Source organism: Cervus canadensis, chromosome 13 (genome assembly GCF_019320065.1).
Source record: "Cervus canadensis isolate Bull #8, Minnesota chromosome 13, ASM1932006v1, whole genome shotgun sequence".
NCBI lineage: Eukaryota > Metazoa > Chordata > Mammalia > Artiodactyla > Cervidae > Cervus > Cervus canadensis.
Window position 1 is genome coordinate 14,896,331 of NC_057398.1, and position 11,226 is coordinate 14,907,556.

Here is an 11,226-nt window from a genome sequence, read left to right on the forward strand (position 1 = left end):
TTTAATGTTGCATATGCAAACACTTTTTCTTTTTTTTTTTTAAATTTTTTTATTAGTTGGAGGCTAATTACTTCACAACATTTCAGTGGGTTTTGTCATACATTGATATGAATCAGCCATAGATTTACACTTATTCCCCATCCCGATCCCCCCTCCCATCTCCCTCTCCACCCGTCTCCTCTGGGTCTTCCCAGTGCACCAGGCCCAAGCACTTGTCTCATGCATCCCACCTGGGCTGGTGATCTGTTTCACCATAGATAGTATACATGCTGTTCTTTTGAAACATCCCACCCTCACCTTCTCCCACAGAGTTCAAAAGTCTGTTCTGTATTTCTGTGTCTCTTTTTCTGTTTTGCATATAGGGTTATCGTTACCATCTTTCTAAATTCCATATATATGTGTTAGTATGCTGTAATGTTCTTTATCTTTCTGGCTTACTTCACTCTGTATAATGGGCTCCAGTTTCATCCATCTCATTAGGACTGGTTCAAATGAATTCTTTTTGACGGCTGAGTAATATTCCATGGTGTATATGTACCACAGCTTCCTTATCCATTCGTCTGCTGATGGGCATCTAGGTTGCTTCCATGTCCTGGCTATTATAATCAGTGCTGTGATGAACACTGGGGTGCACGTGTCTCTTTCAGATCTAGTTTCCTCGGTGTGTATGCCCAGGAGTGGTATTGCTGTGTCATATGGCAGTTCTATTTCCAGTTTTTTAAAGAATCTCCACACTGTTTTCCATAGTGGCTGTACTAGTTTGCATTCCCACCAACAGTGTAAGAGGGTTCCCTTTTCTCCACAGCCTCTCCAGCATTTATTGCTTGTAGACTTTTGGATAGCAGCCATCCTGACTGGTTTGTAATGGTACCTCATTGTGGTTTTGATTTGCATTTCTCTAATAATGAGTGATGTGGAGCATCTTTTCATGTGTTTGTTAGCCATCTGTATGTCTTCTTTGGAGAAATGTCTGTTTAGTTCTTTGGCCTATTTTTTGATTGGGTCATTTATTTTTCTGGAATTGAGCTTCAGGAGTTGCTTGTATATTTTTGAGATTAATCCTTTGTCTGTTTCTTCATTTGCTATTATTTTCTCCCAATCTGAGGGCTGTCTTTTCACCTTACTTATAGTTTCCTTTGTAGTGCAAAAGCTTTTAAGTTTCATTAGATCCCATTTGTTTAGTTTTGCTTTTATTTCCAATATTCTGGGAGGTGGGTCATAGAGGATCTTGCTGTGATTTATGTCGGAGAGTGTTTTGCCTATGTTCTCCTCTAGGAGTTTTATAGTTTCTGGTCTTACATTTAGATCTTTAATCCATTTTGAGTTTATTTTTGTGTATGGTGTTAGAAAGTGTTCTAGTTTCATTCTTTTACAAGTGGTTGACCAGTTTTTCCCAGCACCACTTGTTAAAGAGGGGTTTGTCTTTTATTTTCATTGGATATTCCTGGCCCTCCTTTGTCAAAGATAGAGGTGTCCATAGGTTCGGTGGATTTATCTCTGGGCTTTCTATTCTGTTCCATTGGTCTATATTTCTGTCTTTGTGCCAGTACCACACTGTCTTGATGACTGTGGCTTTGTAGTAGAGTCTGAAGTCAGGCAGGTTGATTCCTCCAGTTCCATTCTTCTTTCTCAGATTACTTTTGGCTATTGAGGTTTTTTGTATTTCATCAAATTTGTGAAATTCTTGGTCTATTTCTAGTGAAAAATAACCGTTGGTAGCTGATAGGATTGCATGATCATATAAGATTGCTTTGGGTAGAATACCATTTTGACAATATGTGATTCTTCCAATCCATGAAACACGGTATGTTTCACCATCTGTTTGTGTCCTCTTATGATTCTTTCATCAGTGTTTTATAGTTTTCTATGTATAGGTCCTTTGTTTCTTTAGGTAGATATACTCCTAAGTATTTTATTCTTTTTGTTGCAATGGTGAATGGTATTGTTTCCTTAATTTCTCTTTCTGTTTTTTCATTGTTTAGTATATAGGAATGCAAGGGATTTCTGTGTGTTAATTTTATATCCTGCAACTTTACTATATTCATTGATTAGCTCTAGTAATTTTCTGGTAGAGTCTTTAGGGTTTTCTATATAGAGGATCATGTCATCTGCAAACAGTGAGAGTTTTACTTCTTCTTTTCCTATCTGGATTCCTTTACTTCTTTTTCTGCTCTGAATTGCTAGTGCCAAAACTTCCAACACTTGTTGAATAGTAGTGGTGAGAGTGGGCACCCTTGTCTTGTTCCTGATTTCAGGGGAAATGCTTTCAATTTTTCACCATTGAGGGTGATGCTTGCTGTGGGTTTGTCATATATAGCTTTTATTATGTTGAGGTTTGTTCCTTCTATTCCTGCTTTTTGGAGAGTTTTAATCATAAATGAGTGTTGAATTTTGTCAAAGGCTTTCTCTGCATCTATTGAGATAATCATATGGTTTTTATCTTTCAATTTGTTAATGTGGTGTATTACATTGATTGATTTGCGGATATTAAAGAATCCTTGCATTCCTGGGATAAAGCCCACTTGGTCATGGTGTATGATTTTTTTAATATGTTGTTGGATTCTGTTTGCTAGAATTTTGTTAAGGATTTTTGCATCTATGTTCATCAGTGATATTGGCCTGTAGTTTTCTTTTTTTGTGGCATCTTTGTCTGGTTTTGGAATAAGGGTGATGGTGGCCTCATAGAATGAGTTTGGAAGTTTACCTTCCTCTGCAATTTTCTGGAAGAGTTTGAGTAAGATAGGTGTTAGCTCTTCTCTAAATTTTTGGTAGAATTCAGCTGTGAAGCCATCTGGTCCTGGGCTTTTGTTTGCTGGAAGATTTTTTATTACAGTTTCGATTTCCTTGCCTGTGATGGGTCTGTTAAGATCTTCTATTTCTTCCTGGTTCAGTTTTGGAAAGTTATACTTTTCTAAGAATTTGTCCATTTCATCCAAGTTGTCCATTTTATTGGCATAGAGCTGCTGGTAGTAGTCTCTTATGATCCTTTGTATTTCAGTGTTGTCTGTTGTGATCTCTCCATTTTCATTTCTAATTTTGTTAATTTGGTTCTTCTCTCTTTGTTTCTTAATGAGTCTTGCTAATGGTTTGTCAATTTTGTTTATTTTTTCAAAAAACCAGCTTTTAGCTTTGTTGATTTTTGCTATGGTCTCTTTAGTTTCTTTTGCATTTATTTCTGCCCTGATTTTTAAGATTTCTTTCCTTCTGCTAACCCTGGGGTTCTTCATTTCTTCCTTCTCTAATTGCTTTAGGTGTAGAGTTAGGTTATTTATTTGGCTTTTTTCTTGTTTCTTGATGTAAGCCTGTAATGCTATGAACCTTCCCTTAGCACTGCTTTTACAGTGTCCCATAGGTTTTGGGTTGTTGTGTTTTCATTTTCATTCATTTCTATACATATTTTGATTTCTTTTTTGATTTCTTCTATGATTTGTTGGTTATTCAGAAGCGTGTTATTTAGCCTCCATATGTTTGAATTTTTAACAATTTTTTTTCCTGTAATTGAGATCTAATCTTACTGCACTGTGGTCAGAAAAGATGACTGGAATGATTTCAATTTTTTTGAATTTTCCAAGACCAGATTTATGGCCCAGGATGTGATCTATTCTGGAGAAGGTTCCGTGTGCACTTGAGAAAAAGGTGAAGTTGAATGTTTTGGGGTGAAATGTCCTATAGATATCAATTAGGTCTAGCTGGTCCATTGTGTCATTTAAAGTTTGTGTTTCCTTGTTAATTTCTGTTTAGTTGATCTATCCATAGTTGTGAGTGGGGTATTAAAGTCTCCCACTATTATTGTGTTAGCTATTATTCCTCTTTCATACTCGTTAGTGTTTGCCGTACATATTGTGGTGCTCCTATGTTGGGAGCATATATATTTATAATTGTTATATCTTCTTCTTGGATTGATCCTTTGATCATTATGTAGTGTCCTTCTTTGTCTCTTTACACATCCTTTATTTGAAAGTCTATTTTATCTGATATGAGTATTGCGACTCCTGCTTTCTTTTGGTCTCCGTTTGCATGAAATATTTTTTTCCAGCCCTTCACTTTCAGTCTGTATGTGTCTCTTGTTTTGAGGTGGGTCTCTTGTAGACAGCATATATAGGGGTCTTGTTTTTGTATCCATTCAGCCAATCTTTGTCTTTTGGTTGGGGCATTCAACCCATTTACATTTAGGGTAATTATTGATAGGTGTGGTCCCGTTTGCCATTTACTTTGTTGTTTTGGGTTCACGTTTATACAACCTTTCTGCATTTCCTGTCTAGGGAAGATCCTTTAGCATTTGTTGAAGAGCTGGTTTGGTGGTGCTGAATTCTCTCAGCTTTTGCTTATCTGTAAAGCTTTTAAATTCTCCTTCATATCTGAATGAGATCCTTGCTGGATACAGTAATCTAGGTTGTAGGTTATTCTCTTTCATTACTTTCAGTACGTCCTGCCATTCCCTTCTGGCCTGGAGGGTTTCTATTGATAGATCAGCTGTTATCCTTATGGGAATCCCTTTGTGTGTTATTTGTTGTTTTTCCCTTGCTGCTTTTAGTATTTGTTCTTTGTGTTTGATCTTTGTTAATTTGATTAATATGTGTCTTGGGGTGTTTCGCCTTGGGTTTATCCTGTTTGGGACTCTCTGGGTTTCTTGGACTTGGGTGGCTATTTCCTTCCCCATTTTAGGGAAGTTTTCAGCTATTATCTCCTCGAGTATTTTCTCATGGCCTTTCTTTTTGTCTTCTTCTTCTGGGACTCCTATGATTCGAATGTTGGGGCGTTTCACATTGTCCCAGAGGTCCCTGAGGTTGTCCTCATTTCTTTTGATCCTTTTTTCTTTTTTCCTCTCTGCTTCATTTATTTCCATCATTTTATCTTCTACCTCACTTATCCTATCTTCTGCCTCCGTTATTCTACTCTTGGTTCCCTCCAAAGTGTTTTTGATCTCATTCATTGCATTATTCATTTTTAATTGAGTCTTTTTTATTTCTTATAGGTCTTTATTAAACATTTCTTGTATCTTTTCAATTTTTGTCTCCAGGCTATTTATCTGTAACTCCATTTTGTTTTCAAGATTTTGGATCATTTTTATTATCATTATTCTAAATTCTTTTTCAGGTAGATTCCCTATCTCCTCCTCTTTTGTTTGACTTGGTGGGCATTTTTCATGTTCCTTTACCTGTTGGGTATTTCTCTGCCTTTTCATCTTGTTTAGATTGCTGTGTCTGGAGTGGGCTTTCTGTATTCTGGAGGTCTGTGGTTCTTTTTTATTGTGGAAGATTTACCCAGTGGGTGGGGTTAGACGATTGGCTTGTCAAGGTTTCCTGGTTAGGGAAGCTTGCGTCAGTGTTCTGGTGCGTGGAACTTGATTTCTTCTCTTTGGAGAGCAATGGAGTGCCCAGTAATGAGTTTTGAGATGGGTCTATGTGTTAGGTGTGACCTTGGGCAGCCTGTATGTTGACGTTCAGGGCTATGTTCCTGCGTTGCTGGAGAATTTGCGTGGTATGTCTTGCTCTATAACTTATAGGCTCTTGGGTGGTGGTTGGTTTCAGTGTAGGTATGGAGGCTTTTGGACGGTCACTTATTACTTAAAGTTCCATGTAGTCAGGAGTTTTCTGGTGTTCTCAGGTTTTAGGCTTAAGTCTCCTGCCTCTGGATTTCAGTTTTATTCTTCCTGTAGTCACAGGACTTCTCCAGCTATACAGCACTCCTTTCGAAGACAATGGGCTGCTTTTCTGGGCGCCTGATGACCTCAGCTAGCGATCAGAAGTTGTTCTGTGAAGTTTGCTCTGCGTTTAGTTATTCTTTCGATGAATTTGTAGGAGAGGAAGTGGTCTCCCCGTCCTACTCCTCCGCCATCTTGGCTCCTTCCCCATTTATCAGTACTTTTAACCTTACTTTCCTCTTTGCTTAATTTTAATATTACCACTCCTTTTGTTTGTTTGCATATATTAGTTTTGTAACTGTCAATGTCTTTATTTTTTGTGTGTGGGGGGGAGCAAATAGTTTATTTAGCAAAACAGAAATACAATTAGATTTCACCAAGTTTACACTTATTCAGCCTTCTTGGTTGAGCTTTCCTGAGTGAGTAGCCATTCCCTTCTCCAGGGCATCTTCCCAACCCAGGGATGGAACCCAAGTCTCCTGCATTGCTGGATTCTTTACCAACTCAGCCACTAGGGAACCACCCTGAGAGACCTAAGATTCATTCTAATAACACATGTTAAATTTGCCCTAAAAGGCTCAATAAATAGAAATTAAAACTACTTGTTTTCTGTGAAATCTTTAGAAAAATGGTACAGGTAACCCTATTTGCAGGGCAAGAATAAAAATGCAGATGTGGAAAATGGACCCAAGGACCCTGGTGGGGAAGAGAGAAAGGTGAGACTAACCGGGAGATAGGATCGACATATCACACACTGTCACGTGTGAAATGGCTCATGGGAACCTGCCGTATAGCACAGGGAGCCCAGCCTGGTGCCCTGGGGTGACCTGCATGCTCATCGCGTTCAGCTCTTTGCAACCCTATGGAATGTAGCTCGTCAGGCTCCTCTGTCCGTATGATTTTCCAGGCAAGGATATTGCTGCTGCTGCTGCTGCTGCTAAGTCACTTCAGTCCTGTCCAACTCTGTGTGACCCCATAGAAGGCAGCCCACCAGGCTCCTCTGTCCCTGGGATTCTCCAGGCAAAAATACTGGAGTGGGTCCAGGTAAGGATACCGGAGTGGTCTGCCGTTTCCTCCTCCAGGGGATCTTCCTGACCCAGGGATTGAACCTGGACCTCTTGCATCTCCTGCATTGGCAGGTGGATTCTTTACCTCTGAGCCATCTGGGATGCCCCTGTGATGACCAAATGGGTGGAAAGGATTAGGGGTAGGAGGAATGTCTAAGAGGGAGGGGACAATCATATATATAGCTGATTCAACCTGCGGGAGAGCAGAAATTAACACAACATTGCAGTTACACTCTGATAAAAAGAGTGCTTTAAAATATATCATTTTCTTAAAAAGCAAAGAAAAGAACTTTCTATTTTTCCATTAACTATTCTTATCTAATTATTCAGTTAAGGGTGGTTTATAAAAAAAAAGTTAGCTTAATTATAAAACTTTTGCTTTCTTCTAGATAAAGTTATGTTTAGGGTTGACCATCATGCCAAACTTTTTACTTATATACTCACATTAAATTCTAGCAAGCACTCTTTTTATGGAGTGTAATTTTAAGTATGTTATACACATAGAAAAGTGCATAAATCATAAGTGCATATAGTTCACAGAATTTTTACAAAATGAACACATCCGTGACTACCACCCAGATCAAGATAGAGAACAATATCAGCACCTCAGAACCCTCCCTGAAGCCACTCCCTGTTCCTGACCCCCCAAAGTTAACCACTCTTCTGACCCCCATAAGCATAATTTAAAAGATGTTATACAGTGTGTGTGTGTGTGTGTGTGTGTGTGTGTGCTAAGTTGCTTCAGTCATGTCTGACTCTTTGTGATGCTATGGACTGTAGCCCTCCAGGCTCCTTTGTCCATGGGGCTCTCCAGGCAAGAATACTGAGGTGGGTTGCTATTCCCTTTTCCAAGGGATCCTCCCAACCCAGGAGTTGGACCTGTGTCCCGTATGTCTCCTGCACTGGCAGGTGGGGTCTTTACCACTAGTGCCTCCTGGGAAGCCCATGTCACACGGTATACCCCCATTTTGGGTGTCATCTCTTTTGCCAAGGTTATGTTTGTGCATTTTTTCCATGTTCTTGTGTGTGGTAGTAGATTATATTTTTATTGCTGCATAGTATTCCATGATATAAACATACCAATGTTTCTTTATCTAGCCTATCACTGGTGAATATTTAAGTTATTTTCACTTATGGCAATTACAAATTGTATTACTATAACATTTTTTGTTCATGTACTTTTGTGTATGTTTGCTTGATCCATAATTTCTGTTCCTAGATACATACCTCACAAAAATTCATAGAGCTATACATCTATGATTTCTAATTTTTTGTATGTATGTTACACTTCAGTTATATATTTACTTAATAAAAGATAAAAGAGAATGCAAATAAGAACCAAAATTAAAAAGAAATAAGGTCAGTCTCAAGAAAGATTTTAAAAAATAATAAAAGAATGTTATAGCATTTGAAAACCTGTATATAACAGACAAACACCAAGAAATTACAAGATGTCAAAACTGACACAAAATGATATAGATAGCTTAGATATACCAGTTAAATACAGAGTACTTAAATAACAATGATTGCTAGCTGAAAGGGTGTCTAAAACACAAACCATCCCCTCAGATCTCAAGTACAGATGGTTTTTTGCATTAGTGTTACTAACATTTCAAGGAAGGATCAATTTCTGTTTTATAAAAGTACTTACAGAACATAGGAAATGAATCTCTCAGATTATTCTGTGAGGCCAGTGTAATGACTTCAGAAGGAGATAGGAATAATACAAAAAAATACACAGTAGAAAATGATAGGTCTGTTTCACTTATGATCATAAATGCCAAACTACGTAAAAAATTAATTATCCCTTTAACCCTGGAATGAAGGGATGGTTTAACAAGAGAAAAGTTTATCAACATAATTCACCAATGAGTAGACTAACATATAACTTATATTTATTAAAATATTATTAATCTCAATTGATGTAGAAAAATTATTTGATAAAACACAAATAAGTCAATATCAATATCTATTTATAAGTCTATCAGGAAATAAGGGACTGCAGGGACTCACTTTAATTGAAAACCCACAACAAAACTATCTTATGGAAAAACTGAAGATGCAGTTCCTTTCTAATTGGGAACAAGAAAAAAGTACTATCATTGCTACTATGTAACATAAGCTGGAAGTCTTTTTCAAGCAATAAGAGATGGGGGAAAAGAGCTATAAGCATAGGAAGGGAAAAACAAAAAGCCCTATTACCTGCCCCTTGGTAGTGATAAATGACTTCCTAAAAAACTCAGAAGCATAAATCAGAAAGAAAAAAACTGAATTCAAATTTGTTAAGGCAAAAATTGCTGTTCAACAAGATATAACATTGATAAAGTTAACAGACAGATGATAACTTGGGAGAAAATATTTTCATTGTCTAACATGAATCAAGCAACTATATCCAGCATTAGAAGGGAGCTTTTGCAAAAATCAGCAAGTGGAATAATCATTGTGGAAAAAATAGGCAAATGCCATGAGCAGGTAATTTCCAGAAGGGGAGACCTTAAGTGCTATGACAAATAAAACATGCTCAAAGCCATTAGCTACTTTCTATCATTTGAGTGATGAAATTCAGAAAGCAGGATGTGCCTGTATCAGCAGGGACACTGTGACTGGAAAGCAGTGAAGGGAAGGACAACACCGGTGAAAGAGGTTGGCACTGAAGATCGTGATTGAAGATCACGCCAGAATTTTTCAGCTGTGGTAAGTTACTTTTTGAGACCTCATGGACTGCAGCACACTGGGCCTCTCTGTTCATTACCAGTTCCTGGAGTTTACTCAAACTCATGTCCATTGATTCGGTGATGCCATCAAACCATCTCATCCTCTGTCATCCCTTTCTCCTCCTGCCTTCAATCTTTTCCAGCATCAGGGTCTTTTCAAATGAGTCAGCTCTTCCCATCAGGTGGCCAAAGTATTGGAGTTTCAGCTTCAGCATCAGTCCTTCCAATGAACACCCAGGACTGATCTCCTTTAGGATGGACTGGTTGCATCTCCTTGCAGTCCAAGGGACTCTCAAGAGTCTTCTCCAATACCACAGTTCAAAAGTATCAATTCTTTGGCGCTCAGCTTTCTTTGTAGTTCAACTCTCACATCCATACATGATTACTGGAAAAACCATAGCTTTGACTAGATGGACCTTTGTTGCAAAGTGATGTCTCTGCTTTTTAATAAGCTGTCTAGGTTGGTCATACTTTTTCTTCCAAGAAGCAAGTGTCTTTTAATTTCATGGCTGCAATCACCATCTGCAGTGATTTTGGAGCCCAAGAAAATAAAGTCAGCCACTGTTTCCCCATCTATTTGCCATGAAGTGATGGGACAAGATGTCATGATCTTAGTTTTCTGAATGTTGAGTTGTAAGCCAACTTTTTCACTCTCCTCTTTCACTTTCATCAAGAGGCTCTTCAGTTCCTCTTCACTTTCTGCCATAAGGGTGGTGTCATCTGCATATCTGAGGTTATTGATATTTCTCCCAGTAATCTTGATTCCAGCTTGTGCTTCATCTAGTCCAACATTTCTCATGATGTACTCTGCATACAAGTTAAATAAGCAGGGTGACAATATACAGCCTTGATGTACTCCTTTTCCTATTTGGAACCAGTCTGTTGTTCCATGTCCAGTTCTAACTGTTGCTTCTTGACCTACATAGAAATTTCTCAGGAGGCAGGTGGTCTGGTATTCCCATCTCTTTCAGAATTTCCACAATTTGTTATGATCCACACAGTCAAAGGCTTTAGCATAGTCAATAAAGCAGAAGTAGATGTTTTTCCAGAACTCTCTTGCTTTTTCGATGATCCAACGGATGTTGGCAGTTTGATCTCTGGTTCCTTTGCCTTTTCTAATCCAGCTTAAATATGACTAGCTTTCAGTTAAATATGAATATTTATTTCAGGTAAATATTAGTAGGTTTCAGTTAGTGGCTCTTAGGGGCTTTTATGCCAGGAGGGATGTGACCTGGCATTACTAATAGTATTGGCAGATCATTTAAGCATTAGCATTCAAGATTGTTTTTTTCAGACTGTAGATAGAGTCTGAGATGTTGTAAAGACACATACACACACACATAAGACCCAATAAACTAATGTAAAACTTTGATTCTATGAGAATATGCTCAGAAATCAAAAGAAGTGGAAGCATTTTTAGCTGAATGGCATTAGGATAGTCCTGATGATTCTTGAGTCTGCAGTATTGTCAAGGCTTTCTCTGCCAATTTGGGCATAGTCTTTTCTGTACATTGACTGCTCTTGAGCAGTAAGCGATTGGAGCCTAGGGACAGCTGGCATTTAGTAGCAAAGCCCATAGAGGGATGCCTCAGTGCTTTATATTTATCAGACTACATTAACACAGATGCTGAAGCCACATGTTGCCTAATATTTCAGAAAATAATCTTCATTCTGCTGCATTCAGTGGTGTCTCTGTATCCAGTAGATGATGGAGTGTTCCAGAAAAGTTTACCTTTCTTAGAAGAATTATGTAAATTTCTAGTTACTGAGCAAAAGCTTGAGGTTGTTTAATTTTGGGGTT